General features: G+C 42.3%; 1 protein-coding gene across 1 annotated transcript in view; it reads left to right on the top strand.

The window, feature by feature from the left end:
- The first annotated feature begins 901 nt into the window (after positions 1–901).
- LOC124777657 (sialin-like) overlaps positions 902–20,028 on the top strand; it is a 155,100-nt gene continuing 135,973 nt past the window's right edge. The window contains exon 1 of the mRNA XM_047253139.1: positions 902–982. The gene's annotated coding sequence lies outside the window, so the exon portion shown is untranslated. The remainder of the gene's footprint in view (positions 983–20,028) is intronic.

Below are 20,028 nucleotides of genomic sequence, written 5' to 3' on the forward strand. Positions count from 1 at the left end.
CCTTATTACTACCAAAATTGAAGGATAAAAGTTATAAAATTCCACATATATGGAAATTAAATTTCGCAGTACATACTTGTAAAAGACTATGTTACATAAAGTGCTCAAAAATGGTTCAAATGGCTCTGAGCATTATGGGAGTCAACATCTGAGGTCTTCAGTCCCCTAGACTTAGAACTACTTAAACCTAAGGACGTCACACACATCCATGCCCGAGGCAGGATTCGAACCTGCGACCGTAGCAGCAGCGCGGTTCCGGACTGAGCGCCTAGAACCGCTCGGCCACCGCGGCCGGCAAAGTGCTCAAAGTGTCACAAAGTTATGCAGTTTTACGGTATGTTATAATACAAACTGTTTTGATATTTTGTCCTTTGGAGGGGGCCATGACGGCAAAGGGCTCTTGGATCCGCACCTCACGCACGCTCCCCTATTCTAACACGGTGCAAAACCTTTAGACAAGTTTAGGTTCAAAAATGTTCAAATGGCTCTAAGCACTATGGGACTTAACATCTGAGGTCATCAGTCCCCTAGACTTATAACTAACTACTTAATCCTAACTAACCTAAGGACATCACACACATCCATGCTCGAGACAGGATTCGAACCTGCGACCATAGCAGCAGCGCGGTTCCGGACTGAAACACCTAGAACCGCTCGGCCACAGCGGCCGGCAGACCAGTTTAGGTCGCGACGTATTTCCTCCTGGGGGTGGACAGGACGCGCAACTTACGTTTCAATTGTGACACTCCTCGGCACGGCTGGAGACACCTCAAGTCGCCTGCAGGGAGGCAGGTTCGCTGCTATCGAGGGCGCAGCGCTGCTGCTGCGGTGACGAAACACAGCCAGCAGACTCCGGGCGCTGTCAGTGCTGTGGCAGCCAGTCTCTCCGGGACAGCAGACAGCAGCACACAGCAGGCAGCAGCTTACAGCAGAATACACGGGGTACCGCGGCAGCGCCAGAGACCCGGGACACCCTCGCTGGGTACGTTGCACCTCACTTTGGCCCCGAATGTGACGACGACTAACTTGCCTGGTAACTGACGCCTGTTAAACTGACTCACAGTCAAGTGATAAATGTCAACAACTTCGTTCATCAAGTAGATAGGAAAAATTTCTCCTCTTCCTACTGAATGTTTACTTTCTTCTTAGCCAAATCCGTTTCTCCCATTCATACTAGCCGCCTCTTCTTTTCACGTACCCAGCTGTTGTTCTGTAGGTAGAAGACGCACACAGCACAGGTTTCCAATCGCCATCGTCTACAGTTTTTGCTGTATTTCAAATTTTTTCTTGCGCTGTGGAATTGGATGAGGGTCTTCTTCTATGCGTTTCAAGTCTGCGATGGAAGCATTAACGATATTGTTAATAACTGCAGATATTCTTCCTCAGTTCCTACTTCAGTTGTGTTAGTCATGAAATAATAAAAATCTTTGCATAATGCATACACGGAAAACAATTGGATTGACATTTCAGTGCTTCAAAGGTAATAAATAACTTTCATTTGCACAACACAGTTTAATCTTAAAAACATTACTTCCGTATTCTACTGAAAAAATTATAATCTCGTCTATTCTTGTAGATGGTTGCATTGAAGATGAACATTATTAACGTTACAAATTACAAAACGTAAAATAATTTTTCAACAATCGTGTTGATTACGTGCTGGAATAAATACTAATATATTGTTGTGGAATGCGCTATGCAAAAGCTTTTTGTACCACGTGCAATAACCTTTATTAATATGACAAATTGACTGAGTCTACTAGTAGCGAACTCATAGGTGTAACAAGATTTGGTAGTATAAGAAATAGTGACTGGCAGGAAGTGCAAGAGGTAGTCAGAAATAGAGGTGGGGTTGTAAACTGCCCACACTCTTCGGTAAGTTCGCAACCGACCGTGAATAAAATCTACATAATTTTCGGATAACGAATCCGTTCGGAAGAATATTGACAGACACAATGCCGACTAGTGTACTACTGATCGTTATCATGATAAAGAAGTATACACTGCACTAATAGCTATCGGAAACTAAACTGTGTGGTTATGTTGATAAATTTTGATTAGCTCGCCGAATTGTTATTACCTATGAAACTGAAAATGAGCTTAACTGTACTTGCTAGTTTAAATACTACGGTCGCCAGTCCATTTAAGGACAATAGCTATAAAACTGTGTTGCACTGAAACTGAACTTACGTAACAATTAATGAAACGCACGTGGGCGACAACGGTCATTACACCCACGCGAGCTCATTTAAACTTGTAAGTGATTATAAGTTTTTAGATGATTAGTTATCATTATATCGACTACTTTAGGATCATGTGAAACCAAAACTGAGTTACTTATTGTAACACGTCATGATGATTGAGTAACGTGGACTCACAATAACGTTAGCTGTCATTATATTTTACTAACCACTTATTTCTCGTGATCGAAATTCATGACCATAAAATACAATAGTTAATAACAAAAGACGTCACAATACATGAAGCGATGCCGAAAATATAAAAGCCAAGATCGACAAAGAAAATAAATAAAGTCATAGAGTAACCCTTTTGAATCAGCTGATAAAAGTTTACCACAATTTCCCAGGCTTCAGAATTTAGTGAGTTAATGAACTTTCTTCTCAATAAGACAATGAATATGGTTAGAATAGAAAAGTGACGTAATCCTTTCAGTCAAGGAGTAAAACTGATGTTTTCATTCGAAGAGCAAAATTACTTTGTGACACTTTCAAGATTTTTATATTACAATCTCTTTCCCTTTTAATAACGTGATACTAGGTTGTTACAGGGAAACAATGATGCGTGAAAATCATAATGATTAAAATTTTAAACACACACTATATTGTTGGATAAAAGGATTCTGCGACATTGGAAAATCTTCTAAATGTCTAAACTGTTGAAATGATAGTTTTCCCTTTATATAAAACTGCTGTTAGTGAAACGTCATGGTTTTCGGCAACAATTACTTGCGATAAGATTCTTCTTCCAGTTACGGGCAAAATTTAATTACTTGGCCACACAGTACTCTTTCTTTCGTTAACCTTTCCTTGAATAAACATTGTACTAGGGGCCATACAACTTCATGCTCATCACATCTTCACAGCCTTGGCATACATTTTGACACCACGCCCTCTCCATACATTTGTTTCCGCGAACTATCCCAGACACTTCACGACCGACCTTTTTCACTGTTTACTTGCGACTCCAAACTCGCTCCCTTGCCTAACACAGATTGTAATACCACTCAGATTATATCATTAGTTACTATACATTGCAAAGTCCAGGATATTACCAGCGTGTCTAAGTACATCATTTACAAAATTGTTTTCAGTAGTTTGCAGGAAATTTATTCCACTATATTACAATTAATTAGCATTGACAAGAAAACATTGGAAATCTACACATTTATGATCTAATGCAAAAAAGAAATACTGTGCTAAGTGAGGATTTCTATGTTGTAGCGTTATAGAGTGACCTGCGAAAGCAGCTCAGCAGTACTCTGTCGTGTAAGTGCGTACGTATGTGAGTCGAACATGTGGAAGTTAATATTTATTATGATGTCATGTACACGACGAATCAACAAAATTCGCAGGTACACTGCAATTTTTAAGAGACATTTGTATACAGTATGTTCTTGTGTACTTACTTATATAGTCCACCCTAATTTCGCATATTACAATTAAGAATGCAGTATAACTCCCAAAAATACTCTCTTCTGGTGTGTTCATAACGCAGTGAAGGTCAATACGTAACCACAGAAGCCATGATTATGAAGCACTGACGTTGAAACGTACACTATGAGAGTAAAAACGCTATGTGGAGACAGACAGGCAGTAGAAGGCCTTTATCATTATTATTTCCCATTAATCTCACTGTCTCAGTTAGCCAAAGCAGCCACTATGGACACAATAAAACAGTACACAGTAAATAAAAATTTGATCTGGAAAGCACTCTAGACATCAGAAAGACTATACGGAACGTTTTACATGAATTTTATATGTCTATGTGCTTGATATTTCAGTCAGGTTTATATACTTTGCCAAATGTAGGTAACAGTTTGAAAGCATATTTATGTCTAAATTAATTTGGCCAGAGTATAACGTCTCTTTGAAGTTCAACTGAAGGATGTCGGGTTACGGAATCGGCTGTGGCATTCGCCTGATACGATTTAGGGAAAGCACAGAAAACAAAAGTCTTGATTGCCAGACGGATGTATATGAACTTGGCTCCAACATAATTGTACGATACGCACTGAAAATCAGTTATTATTGCTAAGTGTGAGTTACACTACTCTGTTTCTTGTTTGCTACTTCAAAGTATCCCACCTATTATTAACCTAGTGTATTAACAAGAAAAACCAGAGGTGTCCATATTGATGACAACTTAAAACTGAAAAACCACATGGTAGATCTCAAAAAATGTTTAGGTTCGGCTATCTTTGTTAAAAGAATAACTGCCAAATTTGGGGATGCAGAAGTCAGTATTTTGACATATTACGCCTGTTTTCATTCACTGACGTCTTGCAGGATAATATTCAGCAGTAACTCCTCACTTACGCAAAAAATATTCATTGTGCAAATAACGTAATTAGAATTATGTGTAAGGCTCACACACGTAAAGCTTATAGCATCTCTCTGACCAGCTGGAAATAGTAACAAAAGCTTCACAGTACACAATAAACTGACATAAAACTAGGACATGTGAGAATGATATTTAGATCTCACAGCAAGCCCCAACCGCATTGACCGCTAAGGAAGAATATGAACTGTAATATTCGGAACGGTCGCAGCGGAATACGATTGGTGTGTCTGCATGCCACGAACTCACGTCACTCATTTCATTTGGCGGATTTATGAACATCACTTCTTCACAATCCATGCTCTTTATACTTGTTCCTATCTGCAGTACAAATAAACTGATGTAAATGGGACTTAGTCATGTATTCATATTCAAAGCATTGCGTCCCTCGTGACTATGTGTCTCATTTAAAACCACAACTGAACAGTAAACAAATGTCTTTCTCCTTATGCATGTTACCATTATAAAACATTATTTATAGCCTAGGTATATAAGATAAGAATAATGAAAAAGAGGATATATATATACAACTAAGAAATTCATGGAGCCTACACACATACGCTGTTTATTGCCGAATTACACATCGTAAGATTAAAGGAGAAGAAAGAGGATACCTCCGATATACACGTTGCTTTTAGATTACATGGTATAATTTACAAACTGGACATGTATTCTGCTGTTTACAAGTATACTCCAAGCTCTTAGGCAACTTTGTTATTGATCAAACAGATTATTCACTTGTAACAACAATTTTTATCCCATGAACTCTTCAAATGATGAAAAACTTTTTAGTAGATAAAGTTAATGTTTGTTGTAACTTTACGCAGCTCTTTTTCCTCTTTGATATATTTAGGCAGTTTATTATATAGCTTAAATTCTTGGAAAATATAGTGGTTTGGGTCTTAACTTTATTCCTTCTGTCCATATACAAGCAACCACTGTATCTAGCTGTTTTTGTGATCATATGTAGAGCTGTTTGCTGCATAGTGCTCAACGTACATAACTGTAATTTGGAAGATGTATTCACTTGGAACTGTCAAACTACCTCACTTTTTAAATAGCTCGATGCGTTGGGTCCTCTCGTGACTTTTGGTAACTATTATGATAGCCCATTTTTGCAGTTTGAACTCATTTTCCATATTCTGAGCGTTTGCAGCCTCAGAGCATTATTTCTTAGGCTTGAGCTTGGTTAATATCCATAGGGCATAGCATAGTCTGCTAATTCTTTTTCCAAGTAGTCTGATACGTACATCCTATTTTAACTGCTGATCGATACAAACACCTAAAAATTTTGTGCTAGCTGCACACTCTACAGTTGCATTATGTGCTTTAAGTCTAGTTGTACAAGATGTTTTACGTACACTGTATACTACGTTAAACACTAGGAATTATTTTATCTTATACCCTGTTAAAATTGTCAAGGTATCTTACACATATAGCGCACGATATATGCACCTTGTCATAAATGAATTTACTGTCAGACTTAATCTGTGTCGGCCATATTGTCTTATTACCGCATGATCAAAGATGTACAAGTCGTGAAGCCAATGCAAACACGATGGTTTGAATTGTTGAGACGTTTGAAATATGCTAACGCTGGTGGAAGCATTATTATAATACAGAGCATGAATGATAATAAAATTCTGAGAAATGTCATATCTTAAAGAGTTAATACCTGCAAAGCTGAGGGTCAAACAATACAAAGCGGAATTCAACATGCGGTTCCCGAAACCGATTGTTACGTGTAATGGAGCCAAATTAGAACATTGTTTGGTAATCTGTTGAAGCAACGGTATATAGTTTCTTATACACACGGTCCAATCACATTAACGTGACGACCGCCAATGATCGTCGCCAGTGTGCAATAACCACTCACATACGACAGATGGCAGCACTATCCGTGGCGCGTATATTAACCGTATTAGGGTGACGCGGGAAACAGTCCAGTCGTTGTCGTAATGCGGAAAAGGAGCAATTTATGTGACGTCCGAAAGGGCGCTATCATCTTTCGAGCCAAGGGTGGAAGCACTTCCGAAACGGCTAAGTTTATAAACTGTTCACGTGTCGCCGTACATGGCCAAATGGCACTAGCCAAAATCAGATCCAAGGCAACTGTGGTGCACCACGAGCCATGTATGACAGGCATGAAATGTGGATCTGATATAATTAAACTTTCCTGAAGACATTTAAGTCTATCTTCAGCTTCCACTATTATCGTAAGCTTGAAATGTATTCGCAGTTGCAAATATGGACAAACATGAGCCGTTAATGGAATGATGACAATGGAAATTTGTATCGGACCGGGACTCTAACCTGGATTTCTTGCTTATTGTGAGCGGTCTCCTTATCATTAGGTTATCCGTGCATGATCCACAGCCAGATCTTACTTACATATGTCTACAACTTCCACGTGTCCACAACCTTCACTCGTTCATTCATTACGTATATTGCTTTACTAGGGATGCTCGTTGTCGGCAAATAAAAACGATACGCATGTCTGAAGGAACATTGCATTACTTCTGAACAACACAGACAATGCAAAATAGTGTAGGTGACAAGGGTGTACAACACCTGAGGAGATATGTACGGGCGACTGACCGCCTAGAAGCCTAGATGAACCAACGGGCCACCAACAATGTCTCCTCAGCGATCGTTCAGCGAACATTGTTGCGTATGGGCCTCCTCAGCGGATGCTTGGTTCAACGATGCTGACTGCTATTCACTGGCGACGAAGGCTGGAGTTTGTACGTCAATGTCGCAACTTCACGTCCACTGAATGGCAATGAGTGATCTTTCCATACGAGTCACGTTGTATGCTCCATGGTACAGACGGCCGTTGGCGTGTGCAGCATGAAACCTCTGAAAGCAAACACCATGCAACCGTTATGGCCTGGGAAATGTTTTCCTTGGGTGATCCTGTCATTATGAAAGGCACGATGAATTAACACAAGTATGCAACTATCGCTGGGGACGACGTCCATCCCTAAATGTAGTTTCTTTTTCCTAGGCAAAATGGCTTCTACCAGCAGGACAATGCAACGTGACGGACTACTTGCAGTGTTGCGTGATTCGGAAAGCACCAGGATGAGTTTATCTGCTATCATGGCACCAAACCCTCCGGATTTAAACCCAGTCGTGAATCTGTGGGTTCACCTCGATCCGGCTGTTCGTGTCATGGTTCGACGGCCGAGAAGCGTAGTGCAGCTAGTCAAGACACTGGAGTCGGAATGGCTCCACGTCCGTGCTGGTGCCTTCCAGAACCTCAGTCACTCTCTTCCTGCACCTCTTGCATCTGTCCGAGCTGCAAAAGCTGTTTATTCAGACTTCTGACAGGTGGTCACATTAATGACTGGATAATGTAGTTAAAAGACACTGATGGGCCAAAATATTATGACCATCTGTTTAATACCGTGCCAGTCCACCAATGGAACTCAATACACCATCTAATCTGCGTGTCATGGGTCCGAGAAGTCCTCGATAAGTTACCAGAGGCACGTCGTGCAAGATGTTTACCCACAGGTCACACAGTTCCCGTATACTGCGAGCCCATGGCTTGGGGGCAAGCGTAAGTGGCGCCCCATACCGTCGAAGAGGTGTCCCATCGGGTTTATATCAGGCGAAGTTGGTGGACAAGACAACAAAGCGAGTTCACTAGCATGCTCCTGAAGCCACTACAGCACTATTTTTGCCTTGTGATGTGGATAGTTATCCGGCAGGAAGATGCCATCGCTGTTGGAGGAGACATAAAACATGGAGGGACACAGCTGATTCAATTATAGTTCACACAACTCCCATGGAAGCCGAGGTGATGTCCCCCACAGCGTAATATGGCCCCCGTCGACTCGTCTTCGTAGCGCGACGTTTCGAGCAGCCACTCGCCTGGACGATCTGGTACATGGACACGACCATCGACCTGGTGTAACAAGAAACGTGGTTCATCTGACTGGGCGACACGTTTCCACCGATCCACACTGCAATCTTGATGATCCCGCCCCCACTGCAACCGCAATTTATAATGTCGTTGGATAAAATGGGAGTACGTAGAGGTAATCTGTTTGGGTTGGCTCATGTTCTACAACGTGCGCTGAACAGTGTGCTCCAGATATTCAAATGTATGTGAATTCTTAAGGGTCCAAGCTGCTGAGGTCATTGGTCCCTTGACTTACACACTACGTAAACTACCTCATGCTAAGAACAACACACACACACATGCCCAAGGGAGGACTCGAACCTCCGGCGTGAGAGGCCGCGTAATCCATGGCATGTCGTCTCTAACCGCGCGGCCACTCCGCGCAGCTCAGTTTGCTCTGCACCAGGATTATACTCTGTCGCCAGATCAGCTACAGACCGCTGCCTATTCCGCTTTACATAACGAGCAACTCTCTGATTTCCACGTTCTCTGCTGAGACGTGGACGTAAAGCACTTTATCTGCTACTCGTCGTCTCGTAATTAACTAATATTATTTTGAAGTGCATTTAAATGAACTCTCATTTGAGTGGCTGGTGCACAGCAGAGCGTGGTATAACGCTTGTTCCATTGTGCAGGTAATGGTTGCCGTGGATAAAAATTTTGAAATAGTAGGAATAGTACGATTAAACTCGTCACCGACTGTAGACTCTCTATATCGCCGCACCATTAACTGCCAATACGACCCATGCTACAAAATTTAATCGATAAGGAAAAATTGGTCAGGTGCGATTATGACTGCCGCTCTGAGTGCATCCATTCCGGGAATCTAGAACCTCGACGATCTATGCCTGTTATCGACATTGATACTGATGAGTTATCGGTCCTGGCAATTCCAAGACTTTCGATAATGATTTAATTTTTAAGTTTGAAGTCGAATAACGAATGGCAAAAGTAATATTTTTTCGTGTGATTTAATTACAGATTAACAATTTTATGATTTTTTTTTTCCTTTACTTGTACTGTGAAACCTTGCTTCTTGCCAAATTTCATGATTCCAGGTCAACGCGAAGTATCCTATAGGTTTTGATGAGTGAATTTGGGAGTATGAAAATGTGTGACATAAATGGCCGTATCTTTTGACTGCGTTGATTTGGAAGTTTACATTTATTACACTATACTACGAAGGGACCTTAGACGACATGTTGTGACAAGAATTACAACTTGGCACATTTATCTGTTCCCGAAAAAAAGAGGTCTTAACAGACGGACGGGTAGACACTCAATTTACAATTGACAAAATATCCTTGCCGTGAGATACAAATGCAAATTAACTACTCTCGGATTTTTTTCCTGTAGTTGTACCATGAAACCTTGCTTCTTGCCAAATTGCATAACTCCTGGTCAACGGCAAGTTCCCTTAAGTCATGCTGAATGAGTTTGAAAGTATCAAAATATGTGACATCAATGGCGATGTGTTTTGATTGTCTTGATTTAGAAGCTTCAATTTTTAGAACTGCCAAGTAACCCTATACTTTAATATGTGACATGAATTTCAACTTGACACGTCTATCGGTTCCTGAGAAAAAGGATTTTTAACACTCGGACAGACAAACAACAAAGTAACTCTATAAGGCTTCCGTTTTTCCGATTGAGGTGCAGAAACGTAAAAACAGATAATCATCCAGTCCAACAATAATGAAGCGGACACTGTAATGTAGGTATAAGTCTCGCCAGAAGAACGTGTAGGCCTTTATTGGTACCTTCAATTGTAGTCCATAAATCTCGATACAATGTGTGAATAATCAAGATGGCAATCTCGTCGCTCAAGTTTACACACATCTCACTTGTACCGCGAACGATACACAGTCGAGTATTACACGCCCTCATAAGATAATGGATAACGAACAAAAGACTGCAGCAGAGAGAACATCAAGCACTGCGCCGCGAAAGACCGTTACCGTGTAGACAGCAGGAATTCTCAGGAACAGAAAACTCGTAACACGACACGATATACCGTGCCATGCTCAAACATTTTCTATGCCGACGATAGGAGCACGCGAACAGCCGACCCGCTTCGCCGTTTCCGACATGTTACCGATAGTTCCCAAGGGCGGGGCCGTAACTGCCTGTCCTTTGTCAAAGTCGTTTATGTCAACATATTTTTCCATTCGCGGCCCGTATCGTCGCTAGAATGGTTCCGCATTTGTTTCTGCTTCACTTACACGACATGTTTCAGAATTCCTATAACAGGTTTCTAAAGGATTTTAGGGCAGGCGTAGATAAAAATTGATGAGGATCCGTTGTGCGGAAGTCTACCGTATTGACGTAAAATAAGTTAGAAGATCGGTTCACTTTCAAATGCCTCGCATCAGGTAAGTGCTCTGTGCACGCAATGATTTCTGATCTGTGTGCTCTACAGGATCTGCTCCACGGTGATATATTGCTATTCGTTGCAGTGTTCGCTGATGCATGCTTTCATACACGGGATCCACAAACCATGATGTACGTCCGTGGTCCACCACAGTCAACTTGAAACATTAATTTGAAAACTTTTAAACCCGTGTTTGTATCAAGTTTGTCTCTGACAAATGTGTAAAACTTGTTGTGATACAGAAATACATAAATGTCAGTGCAGGGCAACAGAACTGTGTTAAAATAAAATTTTGGACAGAAGTATGTGAAGCACACGCTACACGATGCGAAATCCGGGCTAGCCAGTACGTCAAACAATTCGCCTGTGAGAGAGAAATCCTTTTTTCAAATAAATTTACGTGTGTTATTTGAATGGAAAATAAAAGTATACAAATTAAAATGTTGGGCCTGAATATAGCTAATCTTTATCTTTAGTTTTTCAAATAATGTCTACTAGAACTATTAATGTTATTACACAACATAAAATGTAACGCATCTCACTTTCTGATAATTTACTTAAAAACTTACAAGATAGCACATTTCTGAAATCTTTTACTCATATGAAACCTCTGAACTGATATGGTATTTTTCATAAATACATTCCGACAGTCACTGTACCTTACAATGGGCAGAAATTTCACTGATAATTAAATTTGCTGGCCTACCTGTGCGAACGGAACGCTCGTCTGTTCTGCAATCTGTTATTATTAAAATAATGATGAAACTGTCAGAATCAAATTTCATTTACCGTACTTGCAGAGTGCAATGCAAGGCGGTATCTTACCACTTTTCATTAAAAAATGCTTCTGCTGCACACAGCTCGCGTTGTGCTATGCGAGTATACAAAACATATTCATAAAGGTAAAGAATGAAACGTCTCATATATGAGGACAAAGACTCCAAGTTAAACTATGCTTCATTAAGCCACACAACTTGATTGGCAAAATCTTTCTCAAAAATTTTCCTGTGTACAATTACTTTCCTTGACGCTTATCTCAATTATAAGACAGATCCATGTGCTTCACTATAATACTTCTTACAGTAAATTTAAACCATACACAATGTTCTAACAATAAGAAACTTCACAATTACGAATACATATAAAAAAACTACATTACCTTAGAAAACTTCCCTTCTGACATTCTTCCATTCATCTCTGATGCACAAAATTTTTCGTCAGATTAAATTAATACAAAATCCTTTTCAAATAACGCTGCCACCACTACATGGCAAGTCAGTTTCCATCCTTCTCAAAGCAAATACATAGCAGACTGTCTAATACGCACTGGCTGCTACTATGACAAAATAAAACTAACCTCTCTGACCAAGATCTGTGGTCTCAAGAAGGGACTTACAAAGAATATGGTTATATCGATATTCCGGAGATACAGTACATTTATCAGATTCGTAATTTCATTGGAATATATGGCCAAAACTTCCTGAAAATTGTCATGACCAATAAAATAGCTACCTTTCAAACTCTCTTAAATGTAAACATACCAGTGCCTCGTAGTCGCTGTTGTACTCAGGCGAAAAGTGTATGTGATGGACTGAGGTTATCCAGAAATCGGCTCGATACATGCGTTGTGCGACTACCATTTAAAGTGATTTGGTCTTCAAACTCATTTTATATCCAAATCGTACTTTACTGGACATGGGTTCGTCACCAAAACTTTGCTTCCTACAACGCCTAGGAGGCTGCAATAAGCACTATATATGCTTTACTTACCGAGTCGCGTGCTTGTAACTTCATCAGGCGGCATTCGATCAAGCGGAGCACTATAGTCATAATGTTTTGGCTATCCGTGTGTGTGTCATCCGTTAAATTTCAAACATACCCGTCATGTCTTTCGGAATGAAGACGCAAATCAAAGTCGACAGAAATCCTTCCACTGAATGAGAACGTTATGTTCGTTGGTCCCAATGGCGCCAGTAGGATGGGAAATGCTGTGCTAGAAATTGATTTAACACTCCATTTTGTGTTAGTTTCCATACTGTTCCATACCACAAATAAGACACCAAAGTGCACAAGAGCGCGTGAATAATCCACGTGGCACATTTATACATCTGATACGGCATCCACTGTTCTGAGAAAAGAACGATAACTCAGCATTACTGGGATCATGTAAGCATAGCTATGTTAGATGTCGCACATTGTCACCAGGCAGCGAAATTAATAGAAGAAGACAGTCTAATTCGAGGTGATGGTGAGTGTCGAGCTGGTATCACACGTTGGTTAGATTGATACCCTATAAATTCTGAGACCGAGACATTAACTGAAATTGGTCGTCAGTCGCCTCAGTCCGGTTGGTTGCTTTGTGGGGTCTGAAGGGACCAGACTCACCTCAGTCCGCAACAGTGCGAATGGGGAAGACATTAGCCAAGAAGATTTGTAAAGCTTTTCACTAGAAATTACTTAGCTCATAACTGTCATGGGGGGATTTTATACGAAACACATGTTCTATGAAAGTTCATGTAAATGTTCTCCATAGTATAACACTGCAGCTAGCACTGCCAAGTGGACATTTCTTGGCGCTTTCGGTGACGTGGGGCAATGGCCTTGCCGCAGTGGACACATCGGTTCCCGTCAGATCACAGAAGTTATGTGGCTGGTACTTGGATGGGTGACCGTCCGGGCCGCCATGCGCTGTTGCCTATTTTAGTTGGTGTGATGTAACAGTATATACGACTTAGCTGACCAGACCACCTAAGCGCTTAGGTCCAATAGCTGTGTTAACTGCATTGCCCTAGGGTGAGGCAGAGAACGTGGAAGTCTCATTTCCATATTTCTTAAGATTCCTACCCCCACCAGCATTGTACCCTAATGACGACAGTGTCTCAGATTTTCATCTCTCCCGGTTTACAGAGGGAATAAATCTCTGCTAACACGTCCGTGGATGGGGCATATATTTCCAAGCCCTTGTCAACTGCAAGTGGTTCGCCGCCAGCCGTCCGCAGCTCCTAATGACGGTAGCACGACAACATGCGACAACCGTCACCCTCCCGTGATACAAGTTCTCCGTCACTGCGCCGTCACAGTCTGTCCGTGGGTAAATCCTCTTAACAGCTTTGTTTTCTCATCGATTATTTCTGTCATTAGTCTCCGAAGGACTGTGTGTGTGTATGTGTGTGTGTGTGTGTGTGTGTGTGTGTGTGTGCGTGTGTGTGTGCGTGCGTGTGCGTCAATGAGATTCCGCACGCGTTACCGGTAACTTCCTGTATCAGCCTGATTAATACTAATGGCAGAGAACGTATTGATGAATTAACATGAAGCTGCCCTTTGGCTTGTTTACATTTGGTTTAAATAGTGTAACAGCACACGAATTATTTACAAAAGAATCGAAAAAATGTACAATACGATACTGCCCCTGCAACTTATTTTAGAGTACCTACTGAAGATATAACGTATGATTACAGAGTTTTTAGATATTGAGAAAGCTTTGGACAATGTAGACTGGACTACACCCTTCAAAATACTGAAGGCAGCAGGTGTAAAATGCAGGGAGCGAGGAATTAGCTACAACTTGTACCCAAGCTACACCTGTACCACAGTTACAACAGTAGATTGCTTGGTTGGTTGTTTTGGGGGAGGGGACCAAACAGCGATTTCATCGGTCCGATCTGTTTAGGGAAGGACGGGGAAGGACGTAGGCTGTGCCCTTTCAAAGGAATCATTCCAGCATTTTCCTGAATCGATTTAGGGAAATCACGGAAAACCTAAATCCGGATGGCCGGACGCGGGTTTGAACCGTCGTCCTCCCGAAGGCGAGTCAAGTGTGCCGACCACTGCGCCACCTCCCACGGTGTAAGAATCGAAGGGAATGAAAGGTAAAGAGTAGTTGAAAAGTCAGTGAGACAGGATTGCAGATCATCGCAGATATTACTGAGTCTGTTCACTGACCAATTAGAAAATCACACTAAGAAGAAATTTTGAAAGGCAATCAAAGTTAATGGAGAACAAATAAAAGCCTTGATGTTTGCCGAGAAGATACCAATTCTGAGGCGGCATAGGACTTAGAATAACAGTTGAATGAAACGGATAGTACCTTGAAAGAAATTATGAGTGTCAACAAAAGTAAAACAACAAGTGTAGTGCACTCTAGACCAAATAAGTAACGCTACGCTGAGGGATTTATATTAGGAAATGAAACATGAAAATAGTAGATTAGTTTTGCTATTTGGGAAACAAAATAATTGATGAAGGTCAAGGTACAGAGAATATAACGTGCAGAGTGGCCACAGCAAGAAGTGTATTTCTGAAAAAAGTGGAAATTATTAACAGCTAATATAAATTTAAGTGTTAGGAAGTCTTTTCTGAAGGTATTTGTCGGGACTGTAATGGTTCAAATGGCTCTGAGCACTATGGGACTTAACTTCTGTGGTCATCAGTCCCCTAGAACTTAGAACTACGTAAACCTAAATAACCTAAGGACATCACACACATCCATGCCCGAGGCAGGATTCGAACCTGCGACCGTAGCAGTCGCGCGGTTTCGGACTGAGCGCCTTAACCGCGAGACCACCGCGGCCGGCCTGTCGGGACCGTATCCTTGTGCGAATGTGATAAATGCAGACAAGTAGTGAGCAGAAACTTTGAAAATGTAGGTCTATTGAAGAATGTTTCACATTAGATGAGTAAACCGGGTGGCTAATGACGAGGTACAGAATCGAGGTGGGAAAAAATTTGCACAATTTGATTAAGGGAAAGGATCGGTTGATGGAACACGTTATAACGGAACTACACCTACACCTAATTGCAACAGTTGATGACACGTGTTCCTAATGTCGCTGTCGTCTGGGAAAAAGCTTCGGTTCCGGAGAACAAATTAAATAAAAAAAACGAAAAATCAGTTATAACGAAAAGTTATGGCGCGACTAGTTCTATGCAATAACGATCGAAAGAATTTTGACAGTTGATAAAAACTGAAAATCGGTTAGTGATATTTCAGATACAGAAGTTAAATATTTTTTAGTTTAGACTGCAATGGTCATAGAAAACGGTCGCCAGCTCACAGTGTAAGCGAACAATATTGCATAGTTGTTAATCAGTTTGGAAAAGTATTTACGTAAAATTAAAGCCAGTCAGGACAGAACTGTAACAATAACACTGACTAGATCTCAGAGTCAAAATCACAGGTAGCAACATGAGATAAATCTAACCGTGAAACCAGTTAAGCAAATTTCTCTAAGCATTTGCACTTGACTGCTAAATGTTTGGTACTAAGTTTACCTACTAAATAGCTTCGTGCAGCCTACCACAACGTCTACTACTAATATTTCTACTATTGCAATTCTTCTTAAACAAATATTTTCTGTTAAGCAAAATACACTCCTGGAAATTGAAATAAGAACACCGTGAATTCATTGTCCCAGGAAGGGGAAACTTTATTGACACATTCCTGGGGTCAGATACATCACATGATCACACTGACAGAACCACAGGCACATAGACACAGGTAACAGAGCATGCACAATGTCGGCACTAGTACAGTGTATATCCACCTTTCGCAGCAATGCAGGCTGCTATTCTCCCATGGAGACGATCGTAGAGATGCTGGATGTAGTCCTGTGGAACGGCTTGCCATGCCATTTCCACCTGGCGCCTCAGTTGGACCAGCGTTCGTGCTGGACGTGCAGACCGCGTGAGACGACGCTTCATCCAGTCCCAAACATGCTCAATGGGGGACAGATCCGGAGATCTTGCTGGCCAGGGTAGTTGATGTACACCTTCTAGAGCACGTTGGGTGGCACGGGATACATGCGGACGTGCATTGTCCTGTTGGAACAGCAAGTTCCCTTGCCGGTCTAGGAATGGTAGAACGATGGGTTCGATGACGGTTTGGATGTACCGTGCACTATTCAGTGTCCCCTCGACGATCACCAGTGGTGTACGGCCAGTGTAGGAGATCGCTCCCCACACCATGATGCCGGGTGTTGGCCCTGTGTGCCTCGGTCGTATGCAGTCCTGATTGTGGCGCTCACCTGCACGGCGCCAAACACGCATACGACCATCATTGGCACCAAGGCAGAAGCGACTCTCATCGCTGAAGACGACACGTCTCCATTCGTCCCTCCATTCACGCCTGTCGCGACACCACTGGAAGCGGGCTGCACGATGTTGGGGCGTGAGCGGAAGACGGTCTAACGGTGTGCGGGACCGTAGCCCAGCTTCATGGAGACGGTTGCGAATGGTCCTCGCCGATACCCCAGGAGCAACAGTGTCCCTAATTTGCGGGAAGTGGCGGTGCGGTCCCCTACGGCACTGCGTAGGATCCTACGGTCTTGGCGTGCATCCGTGCGTCGCTGCGGTCCGGTCCCAGGTCGACGGGCACGTGCACCTTCCGCCGACCACTGGCGACAACATCGATGTACTGTGGAGACCTCACGCCCCACGTGTTGAGCAATTCGGCGGTACGTCCACCCGGCCTCCCGCATGCCCACTATACGCCCTCGCTCAAAGTCCGTCAACTGCACATACGGTTCACGTCCACGCTGTCGTGGCATGCTACCAGTGTTAAAGACTGTGATGGAGCTCCGTATGCCACGGCAAACTGGCTGACACTGACGGCGGCGGTGCACAAATGCTGCGCAGCTAGCGCCATTCGACGGCCAACACCGCGGTTCCTGGTGTGTCCGCTGTGCCGTGCGTGTGATGATTGCTTGTACAGCCCTCTCGCAGTGTCCGGAGCAAGTATGGTGGGTCTGACACACCGGTGTCAATGTGTTCTTTTTTCCATTTCCAGGAGTGTATGTCTATTAGCGTGTGTAATTTTCATTAAAAAATACTGACTAACTTTTTCATAATACTGATACATATTTTGAACAAGGGAACAGAAATTATTTGATCACAAAAGAAATTAAACATTCTGATTTACAATAATCTTTAAGAACTCACTAAAATTACTTCTTCATAATCGCCGAATATTAATACTGGATTTTAAAGTGACGAATTGGCTGAGAAACAAAGTCCATTGTCTTTAACTATCGGTCTCAATTATTTAGTAACTTCCACTTTCTTAAAGGAATCATCAACATTGAATTAAGTTCAGCAATTGTAGTGTTTTTATCGTCAACAGCAACACTCGGTTTTAATTAACAATGACAGGATAGCGCATGTAACACAGCGTTAACGTTAAGTTGGTAATTATTCACAAAATCAAACTTCTACGCTGGCAAGCCTTGGTACACTTCTGAATATTAAACTTGGTCTGGTCTTACTTCTGTGAGTGACTGTTGGTGCTACGTAAGGTAATAATCACTGACAATGCATGGCAACAGGCTCATCTCGCTTTGCAGTAAACAATTTTGAGCGAACAGTGCTCACATATTAATTCCTGCTGATACCTTTTACACTGTCCTCAATTAACGCCGTAATTATGCGCGGCCATAACATACAGTTCTTCCAGTTTGCTACCTTACAATGTGGCGCACTACGTGCCGTTAGCAACCACTACGCCCGAGTGCTTCTGTCACCCAACTGCACTGTGCGCGTCCGCGCCAGAGACAAAGTTCCCTACTTGAAATATATTCTTTGACTGTTCACAACAGCAAATCGCCCTGACTACACCAGCGTGTTTAGTACACATTATTACATAATTATTTTTTAAATATTGCAATTAATTGACATTATCATATTCATTCATACGAAAATACTTAAAAAATAATGACAAAATATATTACATAAAATTTTGTAAACTTTCGTCGCCAGTTTTGTAAAGGACTCGTCGCTTCTGCTGTGGAGGCCGACTTGTCACTTTGGTAGGCCGAGTTTGTGAGTTCGTGAAAGGGCTTCTGGCGCAGTACGCCGCTAAGACGATTTCTCTCTCCCAGTATTAAACAGTTGTGCCTCAGGGACAGGTAACAGGATAGGAGAACGAAGGTTCTACCACACTCCAACAAATTAGTAACAAAGTCAGACAAATGAGTTAAAAATGTTTACTCATGTCTGTGAATAACGAAGTATGCTACACTGCATGTAACATAACACACAAAAGGCCCTCAAAGGCTAAGGGAAAATAATCGTAGGTCAACTTCACAGTTCATAGCAAATGCAATTTTACAACAACTGTCTGTTCACTTCTAACAGTTCACTAATCGATGCTCCTTGTCTAAGTTAGCCCTGGACGATGATCTATAACCAAGTGGCGATACCTGCTGTCCTGTCTTCCGAATAGGCTTCTGTCCGTTGTCGACTGGTCATTGCGGATTGTACTAGACTGGCAATTGGCCGAGATGAATTCAGTATCTTCGTCCTCAGCGATGCCTGTGGCGTTGGTGGAACTCGCGCTAGTGGCGAGTCTCTACGGCACCAGTTCGTATCTTTGCGTCTGTGGTGCTCTTGCCGTGGCTGTGTCTTGTTCAGACGACACAGCATAAAAAATTACTCCATTGCTCAAAATTACAACGTTAATACTGCGAAAATTTCTTGTGTCAGACACTGTGTTGTTGTGTTGGAACATTCCGGTGCATGAAGGAGTCGTCAATTACGAAGGAAGTGTGTGGAACAAAAATTGTAGAGGGTGACAAAGGCTTCAATACGGTAGGCATGTTCAAACAGAGGTAGGTTGCAGCAGTTACCTGGAGATGAAGAGATGTGCATAGGGCAGACTAACATGGGGAACAACACAAAAGTTGTCCTGTGTAGGTCAGGTACTGGTGGAAGCAAGTTGTGACCGGGGGGGGGGGGGGGGGGGGCGGGGTTGTTGCACCACGCGTCGGTATTTCAGTCGGTATCGGTAGCGCATTCGCATTTCCCCCTCGAAAGGCAAAAGCTCTGGGTTCGAGTACGGGTGTGAGAAACAGTTTTAATCTAACAGGAAGTTCCAAAACATCGCACACTCCGCTGCAGAGTAAAAATTCACTCTAGATGCTGATTCTTCTTTCCTTCACTAACAAGGGAAGGCCGCCAACTGTGAAATTCAGATTCGATTCATACTGCGCATAATAAAAGCTCATGGCCAGAGGTGTAATGTGGCAAAGCACCAAGATGCACTTCTCAGCCGTTGTCGAGAAAATCGACAATTAAAAGAAACCGTTGCGGTGAAATACTCTCTACGATTAATGATTTTCTACAGCGTCGTGGCGCAGCGGTAAGCGCTCGGGTTCGTAAACCGAAGGTCGCCGGATCG

This window comes from Schistocerca piceifrons, chromosome 2 (assembly GCF_021461385.2).
Source record: "Schistocerca piceifrons isolate TAMUIC-IGC-003096 chromosome 2, iqSchPice1.1, whole genome shotgun sequence".
In the NCBI taxonomy this organism is placed as follows: Eukaryota; Metazoa; Arthropoda; class Insecta; order Orthoptera; family Acrididae; genus Schistocerca; species Schistocerca piceifrons.